The sequence below is a fragment of the Microtus oregoni genome, unplaced genomic scaffold, assembly GCF_018167655.1.
Source record: "Microtus oregoni isolate MIOR12 unplaced genomic scaffold, Mior012 000013F_ref0000133, whole genome shotgun sequence".
Lineage (NCBI taxonomy): Eukaryota > Metazoa > Chordata > Mammalia > Rodentia > Cricetidae > Microtus > Microtus oregoni.
In genome coordinates this window covers 31,842,493-31,867,788 of record NW_024543072.1, presented here as the reverse complement: position 1 = coordinate 31,867,788, position 25,296 = coordinate 31,842,493, and the positions used below count along the sequence as shown (strand labels likewise).

The 25,296-nt window shown below is 46.5% G+C and overlaps 1 protein-coding gene and 1 pseudogene across 1 annotated transcript in view; one reads left to right on the top strand and one right to left on the bottom strand.

Annotated features, from left to right (window-relative positions):
- The window catches only part of Uck2 (uridine-cytidine kinase 2), a 68,505-nt gene that overhangs the window by 22,454 nt on the left and 20,755 nt on the right, over positions 1-25,296 (bottom strand). The window lies entirely within an intron of this gene.
- Positions 1,867-9,866, top strand: LOC121455333 (annotated as a pseudogene).

The window sequence follows — 25,296 nt, the reverse complement described above, 5'->3', positions numbered from 1 at the left end:
TAGATGATAGACTATTATACATACATAGCTAGAAAGATGATAGATTAGATAGATAGATAGACAGACAGACAGACAGACAGACAGACAGGTTGATCTGAGGGATAACATCACATCATCAACACTTCGACACTCCCACAGAACATACTGAGCACCAGGAAGGATGCTGAAGATTTCACACACAGTGACTCCTTCATAGCCCAATGGGATCAGTTCCAGGAACTCCTCTAGACACCCAACCCCTGCAGATGTTCAAATCCCCTATGTAAAATGACATAGTATCTGCATATAGCGTCCGGAGCACTTTAAAAATTACATCGCTAAGACATACATGGATCTAATCTACATGGGAAATAGAAAAAGACAAGATCTCCTGAGTAGGGGGCTGGAGAGATGGCTCAGAGGTTAAGAGCACTGATTGCTCTTCCAGAGGTCCTGAGTTCAATTCCCAGCAACCACATGGTAGCTCACAACCATCTACAATGAGATCTGGAGCCCTCTTCTGGCATACATTGCAGGAATGTTGTATACATAATAAATAAATAAATCTTTAAAAAAAAAAAAAGATCTCCTGAGTAAATTGGGAGCATGGGGACCATGGGAGAAGACTGAAGGAGAAGGAAGAGGAAGGGGGGAGCAGAGAAAAATGTAGAGCTCAATAAAAAGCAATAAAAAAAAATTACCTCTCTAGATCGCTTATCACACCTAATGCAATATAGAAGTTACACAAGCAGTTATCATGCTGAGGTTTAGATGTTATTTAAAATTCTCTCCCTCCCTCCCTCTCTCTCTTTCTCTCTCTCCCTCCCTCCCTCTCCCCCTATCTAAGTTTGGATGTCCCATATAGACACAGAATGTGCTGCCTAGTTTTATGTCAACTTGACACAAGCTAAAGTTATCCTGACAAGTGGGAACCTCAATTAAGAAAATGCCTCCATAAAACTCAAGACTGTAGGCAAACCTGTATGTCATTTTCCTGATGTGGCTGGTTCTATAAGCAGGCTGAGTAAGCTATGAGGAGCAAGCCAGTAAGCACCATCCCTCCCATGGCCTCTGCATCAGCTCCTGCCTCCAGGTCCCTGGCCTGATTGAGTTCCTGTCCTGACTTTCTTTGACGATGAACAGCGACATGGAAGTGTAAGCCAAATACTAAGTAAGTTGCTTTTGGTCACAAAGCATGGTGTTTCACAGCAACAGAAACCGGAAGACACGGGACCTGTGACTACAGCCACTATGACATGGCTGTCATCCTCTCTTACGCAACAGGAAACAACGTCACAGAGAGGAAGATTAAAAGCAGCTGGGCCTGTCTTGGGGCAAGCTCAGACAGGCTGCAAAGAGGTCCGGTGCTTATAATCATTGCACGCACTGCCGGGCCTACCCTACTTCACAGCGAATGGAAAGCTCTCTCTTCCCAGAAGCCCCAGGACTCTTCAAACACAGTGTAATATCAATGTGTTTAAATGGAACATAGAAGGAAAGCCTTGTCAGTAAGACTCTGTAACCTGTCCTGCAGGTTCTCACACACTTGCTGGGCCCCTTGGGAAGTCCACTGTTCTGATACGATTAGTTCTTTTTGGTTAAAGGGGTATCTGAGTACATGCTTAGGGGGCACAAACCGCCATTCTAGAAAGCAGGGGAGTCCCTGCTGTGTTCTAGAGTGAAACGAGTGTGTGGCAAAGCTCATCACACGCCAACTGCTACGTGAGCTGGCGTCGTGCTGTGAACTCAGAGCCCATTCAAAAGGAGGGCACGACTAAGGATGGCAGTGTTCCCACTCTCTGACCAAGCAACAAGCTAACAGCCGTGAGTATGTGTGTGTGTGTAAGAGAGGTGCAAACACGATGTACTACTGCTGCCACGAGAGAGATGGGGGACACGGAGAAGGGAAACACAAGCGGCAAACTTAGCAATCAAGGCTATGGGGTTCTACATCATCAATATAAGCAGAAAGGTAGGAGCGGGAAGACATTGCTCACATAAAACCAGGTCTAGGGTCATCCAGTCTGGTTACCAGCTGTGCAAAGGCAAAATCTCAGGCAGCAACATGTGTGTGATTCGGGTGGTCACGTTACCCTCGCAAACAACCATTCTGCACAAAAGAATGTATTACTGTGGCCTCCTCTTCCTCACCTTAGACCTGAATACAGAATGTGGCCTCGCACACATACTGAAGGGACCTGAGCTTGCTGCTAACCTTGGTCAATCTACTGGATGAGGTTCTTTCTGAGATGGGGGGGGGGGGGTGCACTGGAGGGTCAATAGTGGGCTGGTCCAGTTCCTTCACCTCGCCTGGGGTTAATAGACAAAAACAGGGTGGTGAAGCTCAAAACACAAGGCCCCTTGTCACAGAAGGATACAAAACCCACTCACTTCTATAACCCGGCTTCTTGCACACAGGAAAGCATCTGTTACAGGAGCTGCTGTGCTGAGGAAATGCCTCTCTTGTTTATGCAACAACGCACGATGTGCAGGGGCAAGGGAGGGTAAAGGGGCAACTATGACCAAAGTACATAACAGACACCTACGGAAATCCTCAGCAACACCGGCATTTTGTACAATCAATATACACTTAGGAAAAAGGGAAGAGGAACGGAAGAGGCAGAACAGTGTGTCCGCGGACCTGCTGCAGAATCTCTGAGTGACGGACCGCACGGACAGGACAAACAATTCTTGTAGACATCATGAAGGTGCTCAGCTGAACGAAGCGTTTCCAGACTGCTCTTCCACTCTACAGGGGCTTGACACCCAGAGACCCACCCACGTCACACTCATTTTCAATTTCCTCTTCCGTTCTCTTCCAGCATGGTGTCTGGTGCCCGAGTGCAGGATGGCGGGAGGAAACAGGATGTGCCAAGCACCTCCGCCCCCCCCCTCCCTTTCTTCCTTCTTTACTATCTTTGAGAACTCAACTTATTATTCAGTCTTCATAACTCTGAGAGAATTCAAATCCTTTACTGGCAGGTTGGTCTCTAGGATGCTTCCTTACCAATTTTGTTGGCTTCGTTGTTCATCACCTCCTCCAGGATCCCCAAACTCCTCTGGAACCTCACACTATACATAAAAACTAACTCGTACTTATAAAACATGGAGAGAGTCTAAATACTGGAAACTGCTAGGAGTTAGTCCCCGTGTTTACCTTGTGGCTATCAAGACAGGCGAGCTCCCCTGCTACTGAAATAGTGCGCATCTCCAGCCACAGAAGACACAGAACCGGGAGTGAACCACAGTGTGAACAGCACGCTTTAGTGAACCCCAGTGTGAACAGCAGGCTTTAGTGAACCCCAGTGTGAACGGCAGGCTTTGGTGAACCCCAGTGTGAACGGCAGGCTTTGGTGAACCCCAGTGTGAACGGCAGGCTTTGGTGAACCCCAGTGTGAACGGCAGGCTTTGGTGAACCCCAGTGTGAACGGCAGGCTTTGGTGAACCCCAGTGTGAACGGCAGGCTTTGGTGAACCCCAGTGTGAACGGCAGGCTTTGGTGAACCCCAGTGTGAACGGCAGGCTTTGGTGAACCCCAGTGTGAACGGCAGGCTTTGGTGAACCCCAGTGTGAACGGCAGGCTTTGGTGAACCCCAGTGTGAACGGCAGGCTTTGGTGAACCCCAGTGTGAACGGCAGGCTTTGGTGAACCCCAGTGCGAACGGCAGGCTTTGGTGAACCCCAGTGCGAACGGCAGGCTTTGGTGAACCCCAGTGTGAACGGCAGGCTTTGGTGAGTGCTGTACACTGCCGGTTGACAAAGCGATGAATGCACCGCTCGAGTGGAGGCCGTGCCTACGGGAGAATACAAGGGAAATTCCTATACTTGCTGCTCAATTGTTCTGTGAAACTAAAATTGTTCTTTTTAAAAGTCTACTTTAGCAAAAGAAACTAATCACGTAATTACTATATGTTCCTGCAATTGTACTCGAGAGAAGTATACATACAAATGTCCACAGAAGCTTTATTGTTACAACAGAAGAAAAACTCTTGGTCAAGAGAATAGAGTCTGTGGCGTGGGTGGAAACCTCATTGTGGTTGGGCTCTTTCAATCACTCTGGCTCACCCCTAGGAAGGTGGGCTCCTCTTAAGTTCTGCAAAGGAGACAGACGGAATAACTAATCCTTGAATGAGACAGTATACTCACAGGGCAACAGAGTGTGAGAGGCAGGCTAAAGTTCATTGGCCAGTCTCTTGAGTTCATTGAAAAACAGAGGTGGAGCAGAAACAAGGAAAGACAGCATCAACCTAGGGCTTCCCCACACACGTGCACACATATACAAAAGCACACATAGTTTTAAAAATAAAAGTAAAGAAATTGTTATTAATGTGGTTAAATTTCTTAACATTTAAAAAGAAAAAACTTCCTCACCCAGAGATTTTCTTTTAATTTCTTAGTCTTTTCTCCATTTCATGCTCTTTTTATTACTCGGTGGTTCCTTCATCCTGTTTGCCTCCCCAAAATGCCAAACAGGTCACAGGAAGACCGCAAGAGGGTACCAATCCAGCAGCTCCTGACCCCTAAAACAGGCCAGACCCACAGGGAGTGCAAAGGGCAGGTGAGACCTGAGTGGGTGGTAAGGAGCCAGACAGACCTGCACGTGCCCATGGAATCCATTAGGGCAGAGAGAACCAGGCTCTGCTTCCAGCCTGCTGGCTCACAGCTGCACCCAAGAAAGGCCTCGGCTTTGGGCCACACTAAGGAGCAGGAACCCACAGCAGATCTGAAAGACAGGGACGAAGATCTTCTGTGCAGTTCCTGTCTTCTTTAAATACATGAACTATTTTCCATTTCATATCAAGTGTTCTGCTGGGTGAGATCTTGTTTCCCCCAACCACAGGAAATTGCTAATGCACACACACAAGCATGTGCACGGTAAGTGTATGCAGACACACATTCAACCCCTCACGCATACACAACTCCTCAAACACACCCAAAACTACATGCCTTAGTAAGATCAGTGAGGAGTTCCTGCCCCTCCCCCAAAGGCTTTGATGAAATGATGCCACATATATAACTAGTGATGCAAAATTAAGAAGTGTGTGCTTCTAATCTATCCTGGACAACCTCCTCCTTCCTCGAGCTCTCCTCTCTGTGTCTGAAAGGCAATGGTTCCTGCGGAGTCCTCTCAGCGAAACTCCCCCATGTGTGCTGTGGGGCCACAGTATAATGAGAAGTTTAAATAAAATCTCCCTCCTACATCATTTAGGCCAAGACCCTCTTAGCAGACACTGCATGCTCAGTATCACCTACAGAGCAGCTATCTCCTTTCCAATAAGAAAATTACCCTTTACTAACTGTGCTGAAAAAACCTAGCCGGCCCTCCCCAAACACAGCTAAAACCTTGCTTACATTATACCAAACAAAACGAGCCCAGAAGAGCTAAACTACACAATACTTGGGAAACATAGGAGGCTAAAACATCTAACAAAGGGTTGGGATGCTTTGTGATGATGCCCAAAGCTTAGAGAACCAAAACTCAGGAAGGCTGGACAGGCTTCATGAAAACCAACGAGTACTTACTATCCAGACTAAAAAGGAACCTGTGGGGAGGAAGAAAGTGTTTGCAGCCACATATTGGCTGGGGAATGATGCCTTAAATACACAGAGACCACCTTCTACTACAGCAACCGAAAACCTGATTATAAAATGGGGCTGTTATGACCCTGAGATATGCAAATAGACAAAAACACAAAGGAAGCTGCTCAACACTGATACCCACTGTAAATGCAAATCAAAACCACAAGGAAATAGCCTTTGACACAAATTAGAATACTTTCAAGGAAAGAGTGTTAGAGAGACGGGGAAATTGGAAGTTTTGTAGACACAACTGGTATAGAATGGTGCAGCCACTGTGGGTAATGGTATGGTAAAACCTAAAAACACCATTAATAAAATCATCACATGATGTAGTAATTCCACATCTGGATTTGGTTGGAAGTGTCACTCCAGGCCCCTGGCATCCATATATACAAGGAGTCTGGAATGTTTGGCTGGGGCGTCAAAGCCCCTTCCCCTGAGAGTTGCCTCAGTCCAAACTCCACCTCTGAAAAAGCCAACCAAACACTGACTCCCCCCCTTCCCAGGGAGTGTCAAGACCACTCCCATAGGCTATTTAAACTGCCCCCCAGAAAATGAACAAGTGGTCTCCCCTTTTTCCTGTTTTTTGGGGAGGGGCACCAGGAGCACTAGCATCCATTAAACCTGGACTCTTTTTAATTGGGTCTGATTTGGTTTGATTTTGGATTATTGTGTTGGCGGAGAGGTTTACCAGGCCAGGAAAAAAAAAAAAAAAAACATTTGGAGGTCCCAACGAGACCTGTTTTTCCCACTGGCCCAGGGCTATGTGTTGGAAAATGCCCTTCATCTGGGTGAGTTCCCCTTTCTCAATCCATGCACCATTGTGAGGGTGGTCCTGTCTGTATCCGACATAAGGGACTAGAATGTGGGTTCGTTTCTGCTTGCCTTTTGATCTTTCTTTTCCTTTGTGCCAGCCCCATACGTTTGTGCCAGGACCCATACCTCTACGTTTGTAGTTTGTCTGTTGAAGTCACGGGAGCGCCAGGCTTCCATCCTCACAAGTGGCGAGGCGGTCCTCGCTGAGGTGTGACTGCTTGGGACGGAGATGTGTGCCCACACATTTCTCACACCCCTCTGTTTTTGACTCAAGAGTCTTATCATGGTGGACGCATTGAGTCCTGAGACATGGCACAGACTTGTAAAAATGGGCTCTTGCAATTCGAAGCCAGATCAAACACCCTTGGACTGCCTTTTAACAAAAATCCTTTTAAATTGAGGCTATCTAATTCCTAACGTAAAACAAACAAGGCCCCATATGCCCACGGTTTCTGGATGCTGCACTCCCGCTACTGCTCCCCATCCCCTCTTCTCTCACTGTTTGTTCTCTACAAGGGGCCAGTTCCCCCTCCCCCCACCCCGCCCCCTTCCACTCTAAAACTGCAGAGGTGTTCCGTCGTTTGTTTCTGTTCTCTTGCAGCGTCTGCTAATCTGATCCTTAATGGGACCACCTGTGTGCTTCCCTGGCTTCAGCCGCATACCTACACCCCGCTTATAAATTGGTCAACTGACAAGGTTTCAAAATAAAGTTTTATTTGTCTGTTAAAATAATGTGACCACACTACGCTTTTATGTCTACATGTGTAGATGTATTTATTTCCATAGTATGCTTGTCTTATTTCTCTGTGTGTATGCGTGTGTGTTATTTAAGATTTGTAAAAATTGAAACTCCAAGTTACAACAGCTCTAAAAAGATACAAACACATGGGTAGCCACCATTTTGACCTCACTTCCATCTTTGGTAAGAGTACCCATGTGTGCTGGGCCTACCAAGGAGACATTCCGCCTCCAAAATTCTTTAACTTACTGAAATATTCCTTTTAATCTTCTTACTTTACTAGCATTGGTAAGCTGTAACTAACATGGAAAATACATGTCTAAATTTAACTATAACTAACTATAACATAAAATATATGTCTAATTTAAATATAACTAACAGGTAATGGTACCCAATTCTCAAGTGCCTTTACAGATCTGAGAGTGTGGCATTTAACAAAAGAACTTCTAACACAGAGACAGGCCAGCTCCTGCAGCATCCTATAGCTCCTCCAAGAAGATACATGGTTGCAAAAGACCTTCTGCCTGGATGATTGCCTTTGGGTATGGCAAAGCCACCCACACAGCAAAGAGCAGCCTTCCACCTCATCAGCTTCCTGGACGCTACACCAAGGGATTGATCATTTCATCCTGCCAGTACAGGTAGACTAACTCTTCCCCCCCCCCCCCCAAGAAAATCTTTAGGCCTCCTGGACTCAGCAGCTAATGGCAAGTACTGCTTCTTAGACTGGTGTTCTCTAAAAACTTGGGATTGCCTGTGTAGCTAAAAAAAGCTGTCTCATTTCTGCTCATTTATCCATCTTAGATCTGTCTAATGGCATTTGATGACTTAAGGTACTAGGAGCTCATTATTTTTTAAGTTTCCTTCTAAAAATACAGACAGGTGTGCCTCTTCCACAGGTTTCATAGTCCAGGATTAACAGGTTTCAGGTGTCTCTTCAAAGATACAGAGTTCCCAATTCCCTTTAATTGTCTTCTAAAATGTTCCTGTTCCAGTTGTCTTACAAATACCTGTGGGTTCCTAAAAGTTCTGCTGCTTTATCAAATCAGGTCTGGTTTAAAAATAAATAAAAATAAATAACCTCACCCATTTTCAAGCATATTACAAAGGGCCCTCCAGACAGCACCAACACCTGCACCAGCTCCTGGGACTTCACCATCGGTACCAACTCTCCTGGCTCAAAAGGACACCTACCAACTAAAATCTGGTTTTAAAAGGGTGTATCTGCTCTCTGTCTCACTTATTCACCAATGCCTCTCCTGTTCCACAGGGCACTTCTCTGTCCTGTTCTCTCTGGCAGTTAATGACTCATGGCTAGTCCCATTCATAGGGCCAACAATAACAATACTTTTTTCTCCTAGCCACCTGCCTTCTCATCTCCCTCAAGGAACAGCTAGCTGCCTGAGGTCTCCAGGATGGCAATAAACTGGATGCCTCTCCCACCACATCTCTCCCAACTCTCCCCTTCCCGCAGGAAGTAGCCAGACTTGAGGCGGAGCCCCTTTATCCAAAGAGTCTGGACAATGTTTGGTTGGGATCTTCACCCCAGCCCCCTGGCATCCAGTTTGAAATGTTGGGTGGAAATCTCCACGTTAAAGCCTCCTCCCCTGGGAGTTGCCTCAGTCCAAGCTCCACCTCCGAGAAAGCCCAACAAATGGTAACCCCTCCCCAGGGAGGGTCAAGATCACTCCCATGGGATACTTAAACCGCCCCCCAGAGAACAAACCTGTGGTCATTCCGGTTCTCCTCCCCCCCCACTCGTTTCCCTGGGGGGCCACCCAAGAGTGCTGGCATTTTCTGCATTTTCTAATTCAGTCTGATTTGGCTTTATTTGAATTACTGCGCCTGCAGAGAGGCTTACTGGGCAGAGGGAAAAAACTTAACAGATATGTACCCAAAAAAGACTAAGGCAGAAAGAGGTTGAAACACATACTCATATACTCCTGTTCACAGCAGCACTCCACACAATAGCCAAGATATAATGCATCTGACCATAGATAAACAGGTAAACAAAAGTGGGCTGTACATAAATAGAACGTGGCCTTCAATGATAACTTGTGCTAAGCAAAATAAGGCAATCAAAAGAGACAGATACTAACTAGTCCTCATATTTCCATCTCTTCTGTATTATTATTATTTTGTTGTTGTTGTTGTTGTTTCCAAGACAAAGGATTTCTTTATGTAGTCCCCTGGTTCTCCTCGAACTAGCTTTGTAGACCAGACTAGCCTCGAACTCACAGAGACCGGCCTGCCTCTGCCTCCTGGGATTAAATGTGCACGCCACCAATCAGCCAACATTTCCATCCTTTTTATCAGCATCACCCAAGATCCTCCAAGCCTCCCAAGGTGGAAGAGGGCCAGGATCTGGGGAGAAAAATACCAGGATTGACAAAATCAGTGACTGAAGGCAAGAGGAAGACAGACAGCCCTGGAAACCAGCCAGGCAGCTGCAACAGACAGGCGTTGTGCAACATTTGTAGTGTGTGAAGAGGACCATATTCTAGGAAATTCTCTGTGGTATGTGACCATGAAAAAACCAGAAGTGGAATTTTGTGGTTACACTAAGACCCATCCTTCAGAGATCAAATTTAATTTGCTCATTCAGATGCATGGTATTCTTCCAACTGGTGAGGTCTTTCAGAGAGGCCTGGTAGAGGCCATGACTCTCTGCCAGCCATGAGCTTAACAAGTTTGAGGCTGGCACAAAAAAACAAAAAAGATCAAAAGGCAAGCAGAAATGAACCCACATTCTAGTCCCTTATGTTGGATACAAGCAGGACCACCCTCACTATGGTGCAGAATCCAGATCTTGAGTTAGTGATCACAGCGTGCTTTGTCCTGGGAAAAGATGTGGATCTAGCTATGGACCCATTACAGCTGTGGACCCACAACTGCTGGAATCCTGCAGGAGTATTTGCCTAATACATCTCCTCTTCTATTTACTAGAGAATGATAGATACTGTAAGACTCTGCAGTAGCCAAATTCATAGAAACAGAGTAGAATTATTATTGCCAAGACCTGGGAGAGGGAGAACTGGGAGGAATTAGCAGGTTCAACGCTTAAATTGGAGAAGACGCAAAGCAAGTTCTAGAGATAGATGGCTATGACAGCTGCAAACAACCCCACAGCATGCTTCATGCGTCTTAAAATGACAAACTTTTAATCACAACTTTTACACATTCACACACACACACACATTTCTCCCTCTGCTTCTTACCTATCTAAATAAATCTTAGGCAGGAACCCTATCTGGTTACCCTTTGTATAATTGTAACAATGCCAGGGGTCAAGGCCCTGAAACTACAGTTGGCTGGGGAGCTCTCATCCTGTAACCTTTTCCTGATTTTTAAACTGATTTATTCTTTAACAAATATCTCATTTTTAAAAAGAGACAACCACAGTATGACCAATTCCCATCTTAAAGAGGGACTCTTAAGGTGTTAGCTCCTTGGTACAAACTAAAAGCCCAGCACAGCCTGGCTCCAGTGTATCAGTGAGTTCCCTTTAAGAGAAAGGCATAAAAGACCTCTGCTCTCTCTGCCTCCCTTCCTCCCCTCCCCACTTCATTCAGGCGTACAGTTCATTTCTCCTCCCTTCTTCAGCCCCCGTCAGACATATATAAAAGACTTGCCCACACGGAACAGGATGGAAAGGAGGAATGGAGTCATGTGAGAAACAGGTTTAACTCTATCCCTCCTTTACATGGGGTGGGGAGGGAAGGGACAAGATCACACAGGAATAAAACCAGATGTGTGCCCATCCTCCTGGGAAAAGAGGGAACACACGGCGATGCTGGGAAAGGCTGTCCTCCCAGTTTGTCGCCCTTGTGCACTATGCTTGCTTAGAGCACGGGAGCCCCAGCAACAGGGCACCTGGGAAACTTCCTCAGCAGCTATCAGCAGCCAGCACCAAAAAGTCTGTCCAGCGGTTAGGCTACAGTGGTCATCTTTTTAGCCAATAAATTCCAACTCGACATGTTTGTTCTAAGGAAATAAAAACAAACAAAACTCGGCAGGGCTGGAGAGATGGTACAGTGACTAAAATCACTTGCTGTAATTGCAGAGGATTGGGTGTGGTTCCCAGCACCCACGTGGTATCTCACAACCATCTTTAAACCCAGTTCCTGGGAATCCTGACACCCTCTTTAGACCTTCAGTGGCACAAGGCACATACATGGCACACATATATACACGCAGACAATACTCATATACATAAAACTGTGGGTGTGTTTTGTGTGTGTATGTGTGTTTTGTTTGTGTTTGTCTGTCTTATGAAAATGCCCACCATTGCCTGAAAGCTAGTATCACCACCTCTGGTCACCAGCAGAAGCCATTAAATCTTGGTGCCCGACAAACCCAACATACAGAGCTACCAAAAGCCATTTGCAAAGAATTGCTGCAGCATGGAAAACGTTCAGAATACATTATAAAACTCTGCAGTTCGTCTTCTTTATCATGAGTATTATATCAACATATTCAACTAAGAACAATTTTTTTTCTAATAGAATCTAGTTGGGAATGGGTGACAGACAACTGCCCCAGTACTTGGGATCCTGAGTTCAATTTCAGTCTGCACTAGAAAAAGAGAGCCTGTCACACAATGACAGACAGGACCCACACTAAACATGCCCAGACATGTTCTCATCGTTTCTTTCTGAACAATTAAGTATAACTGCTATTGGCATTGTTATATATGGAAGTACTCTAGAAGGGTTTAAACTACACACCCGGACTGAACTTCTTTAAAAAGTATTTGGGCATCCTCAGAATTCAACATCTCAGGGAAGAGCTCCTGAAATCACCTATGGATACTGAAGGAAGACCACATATTAAAACCTCAATTTTTAAAATTTTAAAGGTAAAAGGCAGGGGGGACAGAAAAAAAAGAAAGAAATGTATATATTATCTACACAAATGAACTTATGGGGGGCTGGAGGAGATGCGCATCTGGTAAAGGGTTTGCCATGCCAGCATGGGAACCTAAAGTTGGTTACCAGCACCCATGTTAAAAAAAAGTGTGGTGGCATGCACCTGTCACCTCAGCTGGGCATAGCACCTGGTTCCAACGACAGCTTACACTTACCCCACAGAAGTCCTTGGATTGAAAGAATGTCCCCTTCTTCACACAATACTCTGCAGTCCCCCAACCTAACACACATTGTCACCAGAAAGTGAACTCACTGTATGTAACAGTGAACATGTTTTTCCCCAACTGGGATAATGCACCTGTCTGGTCTGATTCTTCTGGTCAATGGTATGGGTAGAACCCAGGGCATTGCACACCCTAGACAAGCACTCCACTGTTGAAGGAGCTGCAGGGCTGCGTTCTGGCCGCCCTGGCTCCCGCATGGCTAGCTTTATCTGAAATAATTACACGGAAACTGTATTCTTTTAAACACTGCTTGGCCCATTATATCTAGCCTCTTCTCGGCTAACTCTCGCACCTGGACTAGCCCATTTCTAATAATGTGTGTAGCACCCCAAGGTGTGCTTACCGGGAAGATTCTAGCCTACGTCCATCCTTGGTCTGAGTTTCATCGTGTCTGCTCCAGAGAGGAGAGCTATCGAGTCTGAGCTCACTTCCTCTTCCTCCCAGCATTCTGTTCTGTTTACTCCACCCACCTATGTTTTAACCTATGAGGCCAAGCAGTTTCTTTATTAATTAACCAATGGCCTTCCTCCATCACTCCACAATGGTCCCACCCCAGCCCTAGCATCTCCTCAAATGCCAATGGAACCCACACAGCTGAGGGAACCCTGAGGCCCACCTAACAGCAGCACAAATGAGCCCTAACTGATACTGCTTGCAGACAGAGCAACCTGTGTTCCTCAGTTTCTTGTTTATTCTTGTCTGTATACACTCACAGCAAAGGGCCAGCACGACTTGTTTCCCAGCACACAACATAGCCTGTCACCCTCTCCAGCCTCCCCTATACCCAACCCTTCCCCTGCTTTGTTCTATGTACTTTGAGAGATGTTCCTCTAGTACTGAAATAATGATTTGATTTCCCAACTCTAAGGAGACTAGAACACTACAAGAACATCATAGGCGCTATTCAGCAACGCCCCTTGCACCAGGGGGCCCACATTTCCTACACTCCCCGCTTCAGGATGGGGGCAGCTGAGAGCCAGGCAGTATAAATGAAGTCTATCAAACCAATGCCTGACCGACTTTCCTGACAGGAAAACTGCATCCTTTGTTCTCTATTTCCACACACGAATCTAACAGGCTTCTGTTCCAGATTTCAAAGGTCGCAAAGGTCATGCAATGCTCATCAGCGTCCAGGAGAAGGAACAGTGAGGGTGTAAGTGTCCTATCACTGTCACTCAGCAATAACAAAGACCAGCTAACTGACACTAGAACCACCAGTTGCCAACTGACAGGTGTTGGCACAGTTAAGGAAGTCTGTGGATGCTGGCCTCAGGGGCTGCTACATTCCAGTCTCTGTCCTTCAGAAAACAAGGACATTTCTTTGAAGGCCAAGTCTTCCTGAGTGCTGGCCCTCAAGGAGGACCAGCTGAGGCCTGGGGAGATTGTCTGAAAGTGAAGAGCTTGTTGGATAATTATGAAGAACCCTGCTAAAACGCCAAGCATGATGGCTGTTAGCCCACTCTGGGGAGGCAGAAACAAGGAAAATCCCTGGGGTTCTGGGATCAGCTAGTATAGGCAGATCAGCAAGCCCCAGACTAACTAAAGATTCTGTCTCAAAAAACAAGGTGGACAGTGCCTCAGGACACCCAAGTTTGCCATTTGGTCTTCGCAGGGTCACGTGTGTGTGCATATGTGTGTGGGTGCACACATACATCATCTGAAAGTCCTGCTGACCTCCAGGTTCCAGATGGGCGTCAAGTGCTCTGTGCCCCGCCTGTGGTCGCCAAGGCTGCTGTCTCTCTGCACACAGCAGTGTCTGGGAAAGAGCAAGACTGCTTGTCAGGCTGCAGGAAGACAGCTCCGTGCCAGAAGAGGATAAAACCCAGAGTTCTATCACTTGAAGATTAAATAATCAAAAGGAAGAGAAAGCAGAGATTAAGGGGCTGTGCAGCTGAGTGCGGCAGACACCTGAGATCCCAGCACCTGGGAGGCCTGGCTGGACTATAAAGACAGGCAAGACCCCAACTCGAAAGAACAAACAAGTGAGAAAAGACGTGAGAACAAAGAGACAGACGCAACCGAGCCAGGTGACCAGCTTTTTCCAGTCAAGCACTTGGCAAGGGTTTCCACACGTGGGACTTGCTTTTCAATAAGCTGGTGATTCAAGTGGGACTCATAAAAGAATAAAAACATCGAAGGCCTTCATCAGATGAGCCCTTTGATATCAGGGCATCCAATAATTACCATCCGGCTAAGCAGAAAGTGAACAGATAATGGCTGGAGTTACGAAAAGAGACAGTATGGATTTGCTGGAAGCGGGACAGTGAGAAAACAACAATAAGAACGGCAGAACCGGACCTGACTTACGCAAACCCACATCTGACTCTGGATGTGTCTGCTGAGTTTAGACACGGTGGCTCACCTCCTTCCAACCAACTCTACATCTGTGAGATGACCAGGCGGGGGACATCTGTCTTGTACAGGCATACACTATAAGCCAGAGCCAACTGATTTGCTTGTCTGACAAGTTATTGCTGGCTCTGGTGTTTGTGACCCCACCCCCAGCCCCAAATTCACTTGTTGAGACCTAATCCTCAATGCAATGTTAATAACATGAAGGGCTTTGGGAAGTAATTAGGTAACGAGGTCTCTGTTCCCATGGATTCCATCGGTGCCCTTAGACAAGAGTGAGGGGAGCCCTCAGCCTTTCCACGGTGTGAGAGTACACAGAAGCCCTCGCCAGACACTGACTCTGCCAGTCCTGCAACTCGGAGCATCTACGTCTGTGTACGAATGACCCAGTCTAAGGTACTCTGCTATTAACAAACCAAGTGGAGAAAGACAGTGGCTTTACTTTCTTTTTCTTCAACAAGAGCAGTTTTAAGTCCCTGGCAAAATATTAAGCACTTTAAAGTCTGTGCTCTCATTATCAATTGTCACAGGTCTAACTGTACTGACAGACACCAGGGAGTGAGAAAACGGCGAGCAGGTCTCAGTTAACATTAAGAACTTACTCTGCATACACACACCTTGCACATCTGTCAGGAGGAGCACTGGAGTCCTTGCAGTACAGGCTCCACTTCTTCCAGAGGAAATCAAGCACGGGCATCAAGAGAGAAGGGAGGCATTGGAGAGTGGGGCATGACTTTAAGACAAGGCAGTGGTGGGGGAGGGGGGTATGCACAGAAAAGAACAGCAACTCCAAGAGTGAGGGACTCGGCCTGAGACAGACATGGGCTCTGCAGCATCACGGGCGCGCAAGGATTCACAGCAGAGCTACGGTGATCAAAGTCTGGGGGTCTGGACCTGCATTAAGGTAAAAACAATGACCACTGAAGGCCCTGGCTCCAGGCACGATACAGAGGGAGAGGGACAGAATGTCACTTCTCTGGGAGCTGGAACAGAGAAGGATATGCTAGAGACCAGAGAGGTTCAGTGAGAGCTAACCAAGTCTGACAACACCTAAGGACAGAAAGCAAGCTTCCGACAGAGGAAGGAGATGAGGGTGAACAAAGAGGTCCCTTCTCCAGACATCCAGTAAATTTAGGCTAGCCACTGGTGTCACCGCTATTCCCAGGCAGTCTCCTCCACAGGGAAGAACGAGAGAATGGCAGGGATAAATTGTCCTTGGAACACCTATCCCAAAAGCTGAAAGTAAACATAGAAAGGGTGTCCTCTTAGGTGGATTTCACTACAGTCCTCTATCCCTGTTAGAGATGATGCAACTCGGTTAACCTCCTTGTTCTTCAAAACGCACAGCTATTAAATATATTGTAGAATAAGGAGCGACCCTGGAGAATGCAAGCAGCAGGTGTCCTGCAGGGTCTCTTCAGCTTATTTCACCCCTTTTACATAAGAGGTTTTTATACAACCCCCAGATACAAATCAAATATTTACTACTCAATATTGAGATTTATTTTAAAACAAGTCTCTTGCTAATATATAATTTAGTTACTCATTAAAGATAAGATAAAAGCATGCTAATGAAGTGGATCGATTTGCTTGTTTTTGCATTAAGAATTCTTAACTTTCTACAGAAAAACTCAGGAAAATAAACTTGAAATATCAGAATGTTATCAACCTAGATGCTATTTACCGATTTGTAAACAGTGGTAAAGACTGTCAATAGGTAGTTTTAAATTCTTTTTGTAAAAACATAAATCTCAGTCACATTTGTCCCTCTCCCCCCCTTTTCTTTTCAAGACAGGATCTCCCTGTGTAACAGCCCTAGCCATCCTGGAACTAGCTCTTTGTAAACCAGGCTGACCTCAAACTCACAGAAAGAGAGATCCGCCTGCCTCTGCCTCCTGAGTGCTGAGATTAAAGGAGTGTATCACCACCACCAGGCTCACATGTATGCCTTTAATACCAGCATGTGGGAGGCAGAAACAGGAGGATTTCTGTGAGTTTGAAGAGGCTAGCCTGGTCTTCATAGCAAGCTCCAGGGTAGCAAGGACTACACGATGAAACTCTGTCTTGGGTGGAGGGGTGGATGAACCAACAAACAAACAAATAAATAAGAATGTACTGGGGCTTTAGCGTTGACTCCTAGATTAAAAGCACTTGTAGCTCTTGCAAAGGATCTGGGTCCAATTCCCAGCACACTTGAAGACTCTCAAACATCAGTAATTCTAGTTGCAGGGAATCCAAAGCCCTCTTTTGACACTTGGGAGTACCAGACATGCAAGTGATATACAGACACACATGTAGGCAAAACACACATATAAATCTTTAATTTTTTTAAAAAATAAATCTTGCTTCAAGATTTGATAATGGAGGACAGATCATCCTCAACAATTTTCAGAACAGATTTTTGCTTGTTTGTTTTTGTTTTTTGAGACAGGGTTTCTCTGTGTAGCTTTGGAGCCTGTCCTGGAACTTGCTCTGTACATCAGGCTGGCCTCGAACTCACAGAGATCTGCCTGCCCCTGCTTCTCACGGGCTGGGATTAAAGGAGTGCACCACGACCGCCCGTCCAGAATAGATATTTTTACTCTATAATGGACACTGCTGAAAACACCCCATCCCGTAATTACAAAATGACAGCTAACTGTTTAATACCATATCCGAAATTTGTCAACTGTCCCCAAATTCTAAGCAAAAGTCATGAGACGATTAAGAAATTCCAATCGGCAAGTCAAATAGCAACTTTTAAAATTAAGCATTTCAACGCGACACAATCCAAGATACACTAACCTAACACTTACATGCTGAGGGATGACAGCAGGAGAATATTGTCCTTGTTGCTCATACTAAGTTCATAACTACTAAGTTTCTACACAAGCAGAGAACTCTGTCCGCTCAGTGACAACACTGCAGTTCCTCAGGGACAACCGTCTCCGCGGCAGCAGAATGCGGTCGCAGGGCTCATGCTGTGCGTTTGGAACTGCCGAACGTGCCCATGATTCCTTAACTATTTGATTTCTGAATTAACTTTGAGTCACCGTGCTTTCAGAAACCTTTCCTATTGTCACGATTTTTGCAGCCCCTACACTGAGTTACACAGCCCCACATCAGGTGACACATAATCCACGGCTCCAAGAACTGTCATCTAGATGGGTCAGTGGATAGAGGTACCTGCTGCCAAGCCTGATGACCTAAATTCAACCCATAGGCTCCACATGGTAGAGAGCTAACTCCCACAAGTTGTCCCCTGACCACCAAGTATGTATGAGACACACACACACAGAGTTAATTTAATTTTTTCTAAGAGAAGCTGTGTCTAAAGATTTAATTTATGATTTATTCAGCCAATATTCTCACCGCTTTAACTCAACAGTCCCTGAAGGCCTTGGAATGATGAAGGTATAAAATACTCCCAACTCCCTTGGGAGTTACCACTGCTCTGCACTGAACCAGAAGGCCCAGCCTCCTAGTCTTCCTTGCTTCGTCGGTCTGTAAGAATGGTCCCTGAGCAGGTCGCTGCAAACATCTCCTCGGACGTGGCCACTCTCTGCCGGGACACGATCCCAGACCAAGTCGAGCAGCTGCCTGCTTGTTCACCTGTCAGCAAACTGAGCCAATGCAAGCAAAGCTGCCGTGGGGCAAACGGGGACTCCCAGCTGCGCTGCAGGACACTCAGGGCACTGCTAACACACCCACCTTCGCAGAAGCACGGGGCTTGGAGGAAGAGCTGGGCAGACCACACACAAATCCTTGTTTCCATCCTTTATGGCCAGGCAACCCTGGGGGACCCGGTCAGCTTCTCAGAGCTGCCACATGCTTCCATTCGCTTTCTCCAATGTAGCAGAAAACTAAGAGCCCCTCACGTGCTCAGGATAGAGCACACAGGCTGTCTGTGGTGTGCCGCATGTCCTGGCTAGAACACAAGCCTAATAGAGTATCTAGTTTTTGGAGGGGTCTGAAAGGATCAAACTTTTCTTGGGTTTACTCCCATGCTCATCCCCAACTTTCTCAGAGAGCCGATTCTAGACGCTTGGTCCTGAACACTTGACAATGGTAACAGCACATCATTCAGGAGCTGTGCTATTAGCCCACATCTGTTTAACTGACCCCCAGCTGCTGCGCCTGCCTCCAATTCCTGCAACACACTGAGTGTGAACACACACCGCCTTCCAAGCCATTGGGCCAGCTCTGTCTCCAGCGCCACCCTGCCCATGCCTGGTCCCACCCTCCACATCTTGGCTAATTCCTGCTCTGTCATCGCCTTCTTTCTGGCCACCTGCCTTCCCATCTCCTCACCCAGCACATCTGCTCCCAGCGTGGTACTTCCCTGTGGCTCTGCACTCGGGATCGTATGGCCCGTGTAGCCCGCTCACCAGTTGTCTATGGTCTTACTCATCTTTGCTTGCCAGGCAGTAAGTCAGGTAACCTTACACCTTAAAATGTCTGTCTTAATTACTTTTCCTAAATTGCAGGATTAGCTGGGTGGGGCCTCATCCTGAGAGCACCGCTCCCTTTAATCCCATTTCTCCTCATCGCTTTCAACACAGACCAAGGCTCCAACATTAAATTCCCTGGTGTTCTTTTTCTCCTTAACCTGTATACTTTGCATTCCACTGAGGACTTGCATACGAGTGAACCACATGACAGAGTCACTGTCAGGCTGGAGCGTGTTTGTGCTCTCTTTCTCTCCGTCTCGTCTCTCACCTCTGTGTACCGCTCCAGCACCATGTCTGCCTCCCTACCACCATGATCCCCATCCTCTGAAACTGTAGCCACCCCCATTAAATGCTTTCTTCTGTGGCGTCTCTTCACAACAATAGAGCAGTAACTAAGACAGGTTGATTCCAAATATTGCTGGGGCAGGCCTGCCCATGATGTCTTGTGGAAAGGCCCATCCTAGAAAGGAACTTGGAGGGCAGTAGCGCCGAGAGCCTTGTGGACTATGGGGGCCCAGCTCAGGGTTTTCAGAGTGGAATAACATTAACAACTGGGCTAGAGACGATTCTCGTGATATGTAGGCCAAGAATGTGGTTGCTTTTTGCCTGCTTGCGCTGTCACTGTCAAATTCACCCATCCTGTTCCTGAGCCATTTCTCCACTAGTTCTGTTCTGTTTCCTTTGCAACCATCACATGCTGAAACCCAGCTGCCCTCTAGGCCTCCCCTGGGACTCTGGCCCCAGGCTGAGTGGTGTGACATGCAGTCTGGTGAACTGGACAACTAGCGGGCCCTCGGCCTTTCCATCAGGAGACAGCCCTTGATGGAGTACTTGTACCACAGCCTGTCCTGTAAGCCACTCTGATAACCTGATCTAGTATGATATTTAATATCTTTTACTTTTGTTCCTCTAGAGAATCCTTACTAATTCACTGCTTAATGAATGCCTTGATGAACTCTGATGAGCTGAATAAAAAAATAGAAGTCAAAGACCACAGGTCATGTACCAGGTACTTTAGAAAGACACATCTTTTCAGCCTTAGTTTTATGATAAATTTATGGGATTTTTCTGTGTTTGGTGTGTGTGTTGTTTTGAGATAGGGTCTCATGGAGGTCAAATTAGCCTCTACCTTATTGTGTAGCCAAAGATGACCTTAAATCTCCGATCCTGCTAGGGTTATAGATGTGCACCACCACACACAGTTTTATGTGGTGCTAGAGACCCAACCATGACTTCCTGTATGCTAGGCAAGGTGAGCCTCGAGTTTAAGATCAACCCATGCTGTATAAACCCTTGCCCACTAAATAAATACTTTAAAACGTTAAAGCTCACTCTTTGACGTTTAACACAAGTTACTTAGAGGAACAAAGCTAAAGATATGAGCAGAATCACCCAACTCCAAACTGAGCTACACCCCAGCTCTTATCAAAGGGAGGGATGAATATGACCATTTCCTCACTACGACTTTGGTTGACTCAGGCTCCGTCAGGAGGGCAGGTGTAAGAAGGAGAGTAAGGGGCTGGAGAGATGGCTCAGCGGTTAAGAGCATTGCCTGCTCTTCCAAAGGTCCTGAGTTCAATTCCCAGCAACCACATGGTAGCTCACAACCATCTGAAATGAGATCTGATGCCCTCTTCTGGCCTGCAGGCAGACACACTAACAGAATATTGTATACATAATAAATAAATATTTAAAAAAAAAAAAAAGAAGCAGAGTAACTGTGAGCCATGGGTGCCCTGAGTCTGAATGCTTCCCAGAGATCTTTAAATCATCTCTGCAGGCGGTGAGGCCGAAGCACATGATATCGCCTCCCGGTAATCTCCAGTGTCAATGGGTTAGCAAAACCTGAAAAGAAACCCCGGGGCCCGTCAAGGGCCCCTCATTAACACGTACCCTTAATTTTCTGACGCTGGACACTTGTCCCAGTTAACATGTGCAGCTGCCAGCGGAATGACATCCACTCTGGGAGTGCGTTTCAAGTTAATTATCGACTAAAGCTTTCCACTGAGTAAGCCCGAAGCCCGAGAACTGAGAAGGTTAACAGTGAACTCATCCCGGCAAAGCGAGCAGATGTGATTTGTCATGATCGTGTGTCACAGCCCCAAAATATTGACTGAAATCATCCGAAGTCTCTCTTCTTTACACGACACTCCCTGACAATTACAGCATAAAGATACACAGGAGCACCAACTGGGACTCCATGACTGGCTGGAGGCGGAAGCTCTGGGGCAGAACACCTGATACCTATAAGGTCCTGAGTTTTATCCCCAACACCATGACAGACTAAGAGCCAATGGGGTGGGGTACTCAGCTATAGGGAGACCGAGGCAGAAAGATCTCAAATAAGACTACATAGTTAGCCGGGTGGTGGTGGCGCACGCCTTTAATCCCTGCACTCAGGAGGCAGAAGCAGGCAGATCTCTGTGAGTTTGAGTTCAGCCTGGTCTACAAAAGCTAGTTCCAGGCACAGAGAAACCTCGTCTCAAAAAAAAAAAAGACTATGTAGTTTGTGTTATAAACAATGTGTGGTGGTTTAAATAAGAATATCCTCCATAGGCACCTAAATTTGAATGCTGGGGAAGATTAGGTGTGGCCTTACTGGAGAGATGTGTCACTTAGGAGCACCAGTCCCAATCACATGCCCCCCACCCCCTAGATATAAGCTCTCAGCTAATGTGCAGCACCATGCCTGCCTGGTGGCCAAGCTTCCCACCATGATGGCCATGAATTCTACCACCTGCTGGCACTGTGAGCTCCGAATTTCTTTGACAGTGGCCTTGGTCAGGACGCTTTATCACAGCAGTAGAAAAGTAACTAGGAAAATACCATGTCCCGATAAGAAATTATTTAAAATTTAAAAGTCACTACAGTGAAGTCCATTACAAGTTGCTTAGAAAAAGCTGGGCACGGTGGTACACACCTCTAATCCCAGCACTCGGTGGCAGAGGCAGGTGGATCAGAGGCCTGGTCTACACTATCAGTTCCAGGCCAGCCAGGCCTACCTGTCTACCAGTGATACCCTGACTCAAAAATACAAAAGCAAAAACAAGCTAGGCATGGTGGCACACATCTTTAATCCCAGCACTCACTCAGGAGACAGAGAGAGGCAGCCTAGTCTATAGAGAAAGTTCTAGGACTGCCAGAGCTACATAGAGAAACCCCGTCTCAAAAAAGCAAAAAAAACGAAAAGTTAACTGTTTACACAGTATTTCTATTATATTTAAAAGTTATATGTAATCAAGAGATAATTTTTTAAAGCACATGGTATATGGTGGGGCCTGTAAGACAGTTCGGTGGACCAAGGCACTTGCCACACTAAGCCTGACGACCTGAGTTCAGTTCCCAGGACCCACATGAGAGAAGCGGAAAACTGACTCCTACAAGCTGTCCTCCGACCTCCACACATACACACAAAACAAACAAACAAAATGTAGTATTTTTAAAAGATAACAAGTACATGGTAGAATATACATAGATTATTTGCAAATATTATACCACTTTATTTAAGGGACCATAGCACCCTTGGAGTTAGGTTTGTTTATACACACACACACATACACACACACACACACACACACACACACACAATATGCTACACTAGAATATATATAATCACTTTATTATGGAGAATTTTTCATGATTCTAAATTTTCACGTTTTATTCTCATACTACCAGGAGACCATGGGCAAGATACTCTTCCATTTCAAAGATGAACAGAAACCAGAGATTTTGACTGGGGGTACAGCTTGGTAGTGGCACTGTCTAGCATGCTCAGGGTCCTAGGTTTAAGCCCCAGAAATCACCCCCCAGCCCCTCCCACAGAGGCACACAACCACCACACACGTGTGTGCACACACACCCCAGAGGAACCAGTCTTGCACCAGGCATGCAGAAACTGAGCAGACTGGCTTTGCTTCTCTGAACCTCGTCCCAGTGCCCCACTCCGGCAATGGTAAGGAAGAGCTGTTCCCACTGCACACTCTCTGGCCCTGCATTTGTTCAGACACCCACAGAAACCCTGGAATGTGCAACTCAGCTCACAGACGAAATGTGGGCTAGGCAGGACAGAAGGAGCCTGCAAGGAAAAAAAAGTGACTGAATATATATGTAAGACAGTTTTACTTCCTGCCATGCTGGAGTCTGTTACTGTTGAGACGTGTTTGGCTGTGGGTGCCACTCTGCAGCAAGACGTGAGGAAGCAGGACCTGCTGCTATATATAAATGTCTTATTTTGGGTCCATCTTTCTTGTAAAATAACAAGCGATCCAGGCAGGGACTAGGAGTGGGGTTTTGTGAACTGTATTCAGAAACTTTGCAAATGCCTGCCACGGAGTCCTGCTGCTAAGAATTTCTAAACAGAGCCCGACGGACCCTGTCTGACCGCCATCTGTCATCCCAGGGAAAAGCAATGTTTTGGGGTGTTTTGTTGCTGTTGTTTTCCCTCTAGAGTAAGACAGCTTGAAACAGGAAATGATTGTTGGATATGGTGGCCACACCATTATTCCCAGCACTATCTCTGTAAATTTGAGGCCAGCCTGTTCTACACAGCAAACTCCATCATGCCAGTAGTCAGGGATATGCGGTAAAACCTTGTCCTGAGAACAGAAACAAAGAGTAGGCTGGCAGTGGAGTACTGTAGTGGAGTACCTGTCTAGCACAGATGAGCTCAGGGCCTAAGACCCAGCCTCCCTCACCCAGGGTGCATAAGACGACTTGGGGGGGGGGGGGCAGATGAGACGCTGAGACTCTAGCGGGGAGACGGGAGGTGGCGCAGCTATACAAAATCAGCAGCAGCAACTTTACTACCCTGGCTTTGATCCTTGCCACTCTATTAAAAGGACCTTCCAGAATGTTCAAAGGAAACCACAAGGCACTGAACATCTAGGCTTGGGCTATAAGGTCACCACTAAGAACCACACCCTGATTTGAAAAGACTCAACACAAAAAGGGAAGGTAAGACAAAGATATGGGGCTGTGCACTGGGAAAAGCCAGAGACGGGGGAAAAATTTAAACCCATGTGATGTCTTTAGGAACCATCCTGACGCCCTGCACTGGTGCATGACCCAGGTGCTCTGGGTCTCAGAAGAGACAGGCGGCAGGCTCCATGGCCTGAAAGGGACTCTCACAGCTGCTCAGTGCAGCTCTAAGGAAGGACAAACACACAGTTATCAGGTTCTTCTCGTTATTCAAAGACATTTGGAATCACCAAGTCAACCATCTTACCTGTTAACGCAGACAGCATGAGGAATAGGTGTGATTAACTACGCCTACTTTACCTGGAAGATGACCAAGTTCTAGAGGCAAGGCCTTGCCAGGAGCTACTCAGCAAAACTTAGTTGCGGTTGGATGAAAGACACCAAAAAGAACGGAGGCAAGAAAGGCTAGGCCAAGCCACACCCCTGCTATCCACCTGGGAGCCAGATCTTCCTGTCTAAAGCCAACTCTTTGGGCTGATGAGATTGCTCCGTGGACCAAGTTGCCTGGCTGGCGCCAAGCTAGGCAATCTGAACTGGATCCTTGAATCCCACATGGTTCAAAGAACTGACCTCAAAGGGTGAGCAAGTATGTGCTCACCCTCTCACACATATAATAAATACAATTTTAAAAATTTAATGAAAGCAACTTTTCCAGTTTTTCTGGTTTCCCTGTTCCCTGACACCAGCATTTAGGGGCAACGGCAGGAAAAAAGAAAAAGAAAAAGAAGAAGAAGAACTGTCCCAGCAGATACGCATCCTTGCTCCTTGACCCCTGATGGATCTGGTCATTTAGGGTCAAACTATTATTAGTGTCTGGCATGGCTTCTTCAGGGAAATCCAGCTTGGCTCTCTTCTCCCCAGCTCCACTGCCCTGCCCTGCCCCACCTCATCTAACACTTGGGAGGAGGGTGGCGGGCAGATCCCTTCAGGACTGAATTACACAAAGCCTGCTTTCCTTATGGGTCCCCCACTCACTTCCCAGGCCAGGAACGCACAATTCCACATGATGCAATAACAGGGTTTGTCTCTACTTCAGATTCCCAGACCCAGGCTCTCTGCCACCTGACCACTTCCATCTGGTTTGCTGGCAAAGAGCTGTGCTCAAGAAACCCACGAGCGCTGGCTGCTCCTAACCCTTGCCCTTCCCTCACTGTATGAGAAAACTACTGAGTTGGTCAATATTGGTTTTCTCACTAGGACAAACTCTTAAGCAAGCTTTTAAAAACCTCTTCTGTTCCCTCCTGGCATCTGTATTTACTTTCCCCAGTCATAC